Source organism: Myotis davidii, unplaced genomic scaffold, assembly GCF_000327345.1.
Source record: "Myotis davidii unplaced genomic scaffold, ASM32734v1 scaffold97, whole genome shotgun sequence".
Taxonomy (NCBI): Eukaryota; Metazoa; Chordata; class Mammalia; order Chiroptera; family Vespertilionidae; genus Myotis; species Myotis davidii.
Genome location: NW_006289392.1, coordinates 949,744 through 958,941, shown reverse-complemented (window position 1 = coordinate 958,941; position 9,198 = coordinate 949,744).

Genomic DNA, 9,198 nt, shown 5'->3' with positions numbered 1-9,198 from the left:
CCGCCGCCTGCCTCTCCAGGCTGCTCCCAGCGCTTCTGCGGCTGAGCCTCGCACTGCCCGCACTGCCCGAGCCACCAGGCTGGGAAGCTGCCAAGTGTCCCTGCAATCAATCCTTCATTTGAATCAGGTTTCAGGGCGGGAGGGGAGGGATGGAACCGCTGAGAGGGGGGCCTGGAGAGCTGGGTCACTCAGCGGAGCTCAGTCCTTCTGTTCTGCCAGGTGCCCTGCTCAGTTCCCCAAGGACTGACTTGGGGTCCAGAGGCTGTGGGAGCTCCAGGCAGCTGCCTTCACGTATGGCCCACGGCAAGTATGTTTCCTAGCATCGGGCTGGGCTGGGTGGTGAGGTGGGAGGAGCAGGAGGGCCATTCTCTCGCTCTACAGGGTGACACAGGGCCCCTAGCTAGGCAGCTCTGCCGACAGAAAGGGGACCTGGAGTCACCACATGTCTGCCCTTTGTCCTCATCTAAATATTCATATTTAAATAGTCAAGATGTAATATACATATATATTTATACTATACAGTTTTTTCTGTGCCATATAACTATTTTATATGTTTTTATTCCACAAAGTCAATATGCATAGTTAAAATGCAATAGCAATACATCCTCACTGTGGGGAAAATGAGAAAAAATGGAAACCATCCATAGGCTTACTGACAGCTCAGGGACAGCCACCACTCAGACTTTGGTGTCTGTTCTCTGTAATGTCCTTCTAGAATGTGTCCACAACGAGTAAGTGTACCATGCATGTACATTTGTGTCCTCCCCCATTTTTTGCTTAATGTCATTTTACCTGCGGTCACAACACTTTTCCCTGAAATGTAGTTTTCTTGAAAGAAGTGCCTTTCTCTTTTTTGTAAGTTAAATAGGCATTTATCTATCCCCGCGATACCCAACTGGTTGCCACTAGCTTGTCTGGCAAAACCATGGCTATAGGTTTATTTGGAGGCATCCCACTCCCATCTTGCCATGTGAATAGATGTGTAGATGTGGGCTTTCCTTCTCCTTTTTATTTATTTATTTATTTATTTATTTTAAAAATATATTTTATTGATTTTTTACAGAGAGGAAAGGAGAGAGATAGAGAGTAAGAAACATCGATGAGAGAGAAACATCGATCAGCTGCCTCTTGCACATCTCCTACTGGGGATGTGCCCGCAACCCAGGTACATGCCCTTGACCGGAATCAAACCCGGGACCTTTCAGTCTGCAGGCCGACACTCCATCCACTGAGCCAAACCGGTTTCAGCTCCTTCTCCTTTTAAAAAAATGTTTTACTTATTTATTTTAAAATGTATTTTTTATTGATTTCTGAGAGAGGAAGGGAGAGAGATAGAGAGTAAGAAACATCGATGAGAGAGAAACATCGATCAGCTGCCTCCTGCACATCTCCCACTGGGGATGTGCCAGCAACCCAGGTCCATGCCCTTGACCGGAATCAAACCCGGGACCTTTCAGTCTGCAGGCCGACGCTCCATCCACTGAGCCAAGCTGGTTTCAGCTCCTTCTCCTTTTCAAAAAATGTTTTACTTATTTATTTTAAAATGTATTTTTTATTGATTTCTGAGAGAGGAAGGGAGAGGGAGAGGGAGGTAGAAACATCAATGATGAGAGAGAATCACGCCCCCTACTGGAGATTGAGCCCAAAACCCGGGTATGTGCCCTGACCGGAATTGAACCGCGACCTCCCGGTTCATAGGTCAATGCTCAACCACGGAGCCACACCAGCCGGGCGGGCTATGTAGACTTTTCTATCTTGACTGTTTTCAAGGTGAGATGCACCTGCATCAAAGTGCAGTCATGCAAGCTCCAACCACAGAACATTTCATCCCTTTCCAGTTGAATGTAAGGGTAGAATAGGCTGAGAACACTGCAAGGAGAAAGAATTTTCTGAATTTTAGTTAAGTTAAAAAAACTCCCACCTTGATCAGAAGTAAGTCCTCTCTGTTTCTGCCTGGGTCTTCCCTCTTATTCATGTGCATGTGAAATCTACATGTTGCCTTATACCCTCCATTGTTGGGGTCCCTTCACGGGGCCACAAGCCAGGGGGTGGCCTGGGATGCTCACTCAAGCTCAAGGAGCGTGGGCTACCCTTCTTTCGAGCCATGTGCTCTCTCACTGCACAATCTAGAGAAACATGGAAAATCAGCTCCAAGAATTCCCTTTGGGGGAATGGAGATGGGGAGAAGTGGTAAAAAAGTAGGAAATAGAGGGCCCCAAACTTCTAGAGAATTTAGAGCCATCCCCCCTCCTGTCCCCGCCACAAATGTGCCCAGACTCCAGGCTTGACCGCAGGACGGGCAGGACAGGAAGACCGGGCTGCCATAGGCCGCCAGGCAGGCTCAAGCCGTGCAGAGGCTCAGACTCAGAAGGGCTCTGCGGGTTCCCAAATGCAGCCTCGAGCCAACATTGGAGCCATGAATAAACGCTCAGCCTCCTGCTCACTCACCTCCGTGGCCACTTAGAAATCGGCTGCGAATTTCTAGAGGGCGTTCGCCTCTGGCTGTTTGCATGGTGAAATCTGCATCTAGCACTACCCCACTTATTGAGGGGGTCCCTTCCTATGGCAGTAACAAACGCACTTGGGGTTTCATTATAGTTGCTTCCTTATCGAAGAACAGGCACTCAACCACTCCCCCTACCCCCCCCACACACACACTAACTGCTCCCCCAAATGCTCCCTGAGGCAAGCCCCCGAGGGCAGTGTGGGTGGCCTGGGCCCATTCCTTCCACAGAGCCAGGCCGGGAGACAGAGAGCAGCCAGAGGTTCTGAAAGGGGCAGTGCCACAGCAGGAGGGAAAGGGGCAGGGAGAGGTGAAAAGAAACAGAAGGTAAAACTACAGGAAATGGGGGATCTGAAGAGGAGGCGGGAGTGAAGTAAAAAATAAAAGGAAGGTGAGAAGAGAAGGAAAATTGGTTGGAAAGAGAGGAGGATGAGGAAGACAGACGTGAAAAAGGCAAGGACAGAGAGAGGAAAATTCTAGGAGGAAAGGAAGAGAAGGGAGAGGAGAAGGGAGGGGCGGCAGCAACAGCAGGAGGGTCTGAGCTGTCAATCCAGGGTGGCCTGAATGCGGCTCCCTCCTCCCCACCATGGGAGTCGGGAAGGAGGGCTCCCCACAATGCAGAGTGGGGTGCCAGCCACGGGCATGTGCTAACCTGGGGGCAGTGCAAAAGCCTGGACACCCTGTCCCCTGGACCAGGCCCTCATCTCTGCACTGAGCTCCCGGCCCCTCTGGGGCCGCCCGATTGCGTTAGAGAAGGAAGGGGATGTCTCGCACACAGTGTGCGCATTAGAGAATTAGCTTCTTGGGTAACAGGGTTAAAGCGAGCCAGGCAGGCCGTGCGTCGCATGGAGCTGTATCGCCTGTGTGCCTCTCGGATGGAGCAGCAATCAAGTTTCCCCTGAAGAAATTTCCTATTAATGGATCTGATGGCACAACGGACAGGGAGGAGTTGGAGTTGTTGCCAGTGGCGGGGTGTAAATTGCCTCCAATGAAACTGTGGAGTCACTTTTGCCCCTTCTAAACACGAACCAGTTCCAGGCCGTGAGGAACTGCCCCGGCTGGCGGGGATGGGGAAAGGCAGAGGCAGGGCTAATCTGATTCCTGAGCTCTGGCTGCAGACGGCCGGCTCCTCCCAGGGCGCGGAGGCAGACATGCAGATGGCAGCGATCCAGTGAGCGTAATGAAAAGCTCAAGCCTGCAGGAGCCGCAGGCCTGGGCTCCCCTTGTGTCCAGCTGCTCCCGCACCCTGGAGAGGAGGGCTGTACTCACACATGTGCCAAGAGCTTCGCCCCCATCTGCCCACTTCCCATCTCCCAGGTTCACACACAGAGCCCAGAGAGCCCGCGCCACATGCCCTGTTCCCATGGGGGACATGACGGAGCTGAGGCCTCCAGACTCCTGGCTTCAGCCTTTTCCACGGCAGCGGTGCTTCCCATCTTCCGCAGTAAATTTTTACTGGTCTGTAAAACTTTTACCACCAAAGAACCTGACCTTTTAAAACCTATAAACTTCCCCATACTCTGCAATCCGTAGTAACATCTGGCTGCACTAGGGGCCCACCTGCTAGGGAAGAGCAGGGTGGGGAGGGTTAAGGGGCATCGTCCTGGTGCTAAACGGGAGATGATCTTTATCCTCCCCATCACCTTGGGCAGAGGACTCCATGAAGCCCCACTGGTGTGTCCCAAGGCTTGGCACCTGCTCAGAGTCCCTAAGAGAACCACCCTCCCTGCTCTGGGGATGGCATAGGGAGAACAGACAGGTGCAGCCTTCCCCCACCCAGTTCCGTGGACCTGACACATCTTGGCTTTGGGGTTGTCTACCCATGGAGAACCCAGCAGGATGAGAAGATGCTTGATTCAGTTTTCCCAGTTCCCCTGCCAAAGAGACAGAGTGGCTGTTATAGGGAGAAGAGAGCAGCAGCAATGTCCTTGCTATGCCATCATGTCCCATAGGATGGGACCATACTGGTCCCCGGGGTTGGCCTGGCTCCGCACCCTCTCCCAACAGCACCTGCCTTGTATCGAGTGCGAACTACATGCCAGACACTGTGCTAAGCTCTTCATCATACTTAATCTTTGTTCCCTATGAAGAACATGCTATTATTCCCATGTTGCATCCGAGGACATTGGGGCACAGAGAAGTGAAGCAACCTTAGAGAATTGCACAGCTAATCTGTGAAGGGTGTGGCATTGGGCCTTAGGACCCGGAAGCCTGGCTCTTGTCCACCTGGTTACACCGAGTCCCAGAGCATCCTCTTGCCTGAGGCCCAGGCAGATTGGGCTCTGGCTCCGATCCTGGAACGGATGGGGCTTGTTCTTGCCGTGACTGCTCTTGTCGAAAGGGCAGGCCCGTGGCGTGGGCCCCACAGTAGCCTGCTGATTAAAGATATTGCTATTGGAGAGTGTCAGAAGTAAGAACACGCAATGACCCGAGGGGCCGTTACGTGCAGTGTTTCCCAGGGCAGAGTGGATTCGGCAGTGCCGCACTCCGGCATCCTGGTCCCAGCGAAGCCGTTTCCACACACGTCAGCTGCGGGGCTTCACGGTGAACCTGGGCTTCCACGGCCTCCTCGTGGCCGGCAGCGACGCTAGAGTTTGGGGTGTATGTCATTCTGCTGAGTCTGGTTGTGTGGGGTGCGGCCTCCTCAGAAGGGTATTTCTTGTCTCCTGTCACCTGGGGAAGAGGCCTTCTGACCAGGCAGGATAAGATCGGGAAGGAAGCAGCACAGTGGGGTTCCTCCCTCGGTGCTGACCCCCAGGGTCAAGATGACGGAGGCCTTGTTTCCGGAAGGTGGGTGCTTCTGCTGCCCCGTTCCACATGCAGACAGGCGAGGAGAGGGAATGAAGTGACTCAAGCCAGGAGCTGGGCTAGTCTCTCGGGACTCCAGGAAAGGGTTCCGGGCTCGGGGAAGGGGTTGACAGGCCTCGGAGAACTGGGCCGCTGGTTCAGTCTATGTCCCCTGTCTCGTCCCTGTGTGTGTATTTATGTTCCACTTTCCAGCCTTCACCCTCCACACGGAGGGGAGACTTTGCTCCTGAGCAGCCAGTGAGGTGGCAGCGGCAATGATCTGACAGAGAGAAGCACCCAAGCACGGTGGCCCTCCAGCCTGGAGACCTGCGTGGGGACTTGTTTTCATAAGGGAGGTGACAACCCTCCCCTCAAGCCACGAGGGGACCTCAGGCATGAGAAACAGCGGGACGGGGGTCTGCCCTTCATCCTCCACTTCCCCGCCTCCCACTCTAGTCCTTGCAGGTGCCCACGAAGGGAGACTCCAGCCTCCTGAGTAATGTATGTCTCCTCCTATGAGAGGCCACTTTCCCCCACCCCTTTCCCCAAATCTCTCTCAAAGTCTAGCCTTTTCAACCTTTTTGAGGGTGGAGCCCCTTTTTCTGTGCCAAACAACAGAGCCAAGTCCAGGGTGGTGTCCTGGGCAGGTCCCTGGCAAGTGCTCCTGGTGTTAACAAGCTGGTCGCAAAGGCCAAGCCTAATGGTGATGGGGACGAGTCCGGAGCCCATCTGGTTCACCCGAAGCTGGACCCTGCACAGAAGGTCATTGGGATTAAATTTCTCTCTCCCTCCAGAGAACGACTACACTCAGGAAGGAAGGGACCAGAGAGGCCATCTCATTGTTGGTGAGTGGCCATTAGTCCATGTGGCCACCCCAGCACTGGCCCTGGGACAGAAGATAATTCGGCTTAAATTTCTCTCTTACTTGAATTCTAATTTCCAGAGAGACAAGGACTGGAAAGTTCTCTCCATCCATCCCTATCCCCTTGCTTCTGGGAATATTAGCGTCTTAATATGTTGTTATTCGAATTTTCTGAGAAATTTTCAAAGAAAGAAACCTCACAAGTCCCTTTGGGATTTTAAAACAAAGTTTCTTCTAATATCTAACTTTAAGTGCTCTTGGTGAAATTGGAGTCATTTCCTTTTATCCTGTAGAAACGTCTACCATGTCCTGTCCGTCCTCCCCACAGCCTCTGCGAGGGGCCGAGACCGAAGTGGCCGCGCCTGGGCTCCCGGAGAGAAGGACGCCGAGGCGGAGAGCAGTGGCGCTCACTGGCCTTGCTCACACATCACTGAGCGCTTTAAAATGAACTGTCATGCACGTTCTCGCTTCCACTCTGAAACGCTGTGGTAGGTGAAATGATCTCCGTCTTATAGATGAAGAGCCACGACCCTGAAACATTTGGTGACTTTTCCGAGGTCACTCAGCTAACAGGTGACCGAGCCTGGTTAGAGCCCTGCACCCAGCAAGGGTAGTCCCTGTGAGATCTGATCCTGTCTTCTTTTCCATAGGAGCGAGAAGTGAGAAAGTGTCATCTCAGGAGGAGACATACTGGGAGGAAAGAACAACAAACTTAGTGGTCGTTGCCTCTGGGCGTGGGGGTGGGGGTGCCTTTTCACTTCGTTGTGGTTCCTTTGCTGTGCAGAAGCTTTTTAGTTTGATGTTGTCCCACTGGTTTATGTTTGCTTTTGTTGCCTGTTACCAGAAACTAACTTCAGTGTGCTCACATCTGAGTTGGCCATAACCACCCTATCCCACAGGTCATGGTGAGGATGAAATGAAATGATGGGTCTTGGGGATCCATCTACCCAGTTCTGCCTTTTGTGGACGAAAGGGGCCACATGCTAACCTGACAAGTTCAGGGGAGGCCTGCATGGCGGTCTTGCAAACTCAGAGACCTAAAGTCACCACAAAGGATGGTCTGAAATTAAACTTTAACTAAAAACAGTGATGGTGGGTAGTTATGTCCTAGGCTGGTATCTTCTCTGACAAGGTCAACCTTTACCTTAACTGAGTCTATTGTCTTTTGCATCTATGATAACACACCCTTGAAATGTCTGGGTAACTTGTAATTTCCCTTTTCTGGACCCCTTGGGGCACAAACTAATGTGCTGGGCGCCAGGACAGAGACCACAAATTCCTTCATTGTCATGTTAATTGTTCCTGCACCCACCTACGTGTGTGTCTATCATTTTACTTTTTATCCAATCCCAGGGGTTTCTCTGCTTTGCTTCCTCCCGCCTCTCTAGTCTATCAACATGGATTTCATGTAACTCACCTACGTCCCTCCTTTGATTGCAATGTATAAATACAGATGTAACCTGCCAATCTCCAAAGCATTATCTCAATTCGTTGAGGTTCTGCTTCCCAGCATATGTCGACAGTTTGGCTCAAATAAACTCACAAAAATTCTTTACAGGTTTGAATGTTTTTATGTTAACACTTTAAATTTTGTACCGTGTAAATCTATTACCTACACAAAAAGTTAAGTCAGTTTTTAAAAATAAGCAATGGGAAGAATGGAGTACAAGCCAATGCTAGTCCTGGTTCCGTCGAAAACTCTCTGTGTGGCCTTGGGTAAACCAGTGAGACTAGCTAGGCCTCGGTTTCATCACCTATAAAATGGGAATAAAGCAATAATGGCCCTGCCTACTAAATTCACCTGCCTACCAAATCCATAGGACTTTAAAAAAAATGTTGACAGTATTCCAGATGTCCCTCATTCTCCCTCTTTTTGTAGGATTGTTTTTTGAGAATAATATAGTTCAGCAAGTACTAATCTGGTACGAGGAAGGCAAGATCAGCATCACTGGGTTCGATTTATGTGTCCCTGCTCCCAGATATTCTGATACCGGCTCCCTCTGCCCCATAATACAGACAATTATAAAAAACATAATTTATGGTGTTATGGGGGGGAAAAGACTTTTGAGTCAGACTTGACTTGAACTCAAATCTCATTTGCTCCTTACTAGCTATATGGTCCTGGTCAAGATGCTTAAAGCAGCCTTGGCCGGGTGGTTCAGTTGGTTGGAGCATCTTCCCATACACTGAGAGGTCTTGGGTTCAATTTCTGTGTGTACAGATTGGTGTTTCACTCTCACATTGTTCCCCTCTCTCTCTCTCTCTCTCGTCAACTAAAAAAAAAAAAAAGATGCTTAAAGTAACTAGCTTCAGTGTTCTCATGTCTAAGGTGGGTCTAACCACACTTACCCACAGGTCATGGTGAGGATGAAATGAAATGATGGATGTAAAGCATGTAGCGGGGCACCCAGGACATAGTACATACTTTAAAGCTGCTAGTCTCCTCCCCTTTACAGATAGAAGGGATCAATAGGATTAATAAATGAGTGAGGCAGTGGGTTGTGAACACTCTCAGACAGTCAGACACAGCAATAAAACCTGAAGGGGTTGTTCCATAGCAGCCTGGCCCAGTGGCCCAAGCGCGGAGCCTGGAAAGAGGGGAGGGGAGAGCTGGAAGTGAACAGCTTATCTGTGACCCCAGTGGCTGTCACCTTTCTCAAAGGTCACCTTCTCAGACCAACATTCCTAAATCACACCCCAGCACTCCCTCTAGTCCTCCATAGCAGTGTCACCATCTAACATACTATATATTTTGTCTGTTTATCTTGTGTATTGTCTGTTTCTCCCCAGGAGAAGGTAAGCTCCACCAAGGCAGGGATTATTTCCCCCTCAGCTTAATTGAAATAAAATTATGTATATTAAACTGTACAAAGTGATGATTTGATATACAGATACATTGTGACATGGTTACCACAATCGCATGAATTAACATATCTGTCACCTCACATAGTTATCTTTCGTGTGAGAGAAGGAATGCTTAAGATCTATTCTCTTAGCAAACTTCAGGTATACAACACAGTACCATTATTTTTTAAATATGTTTTTA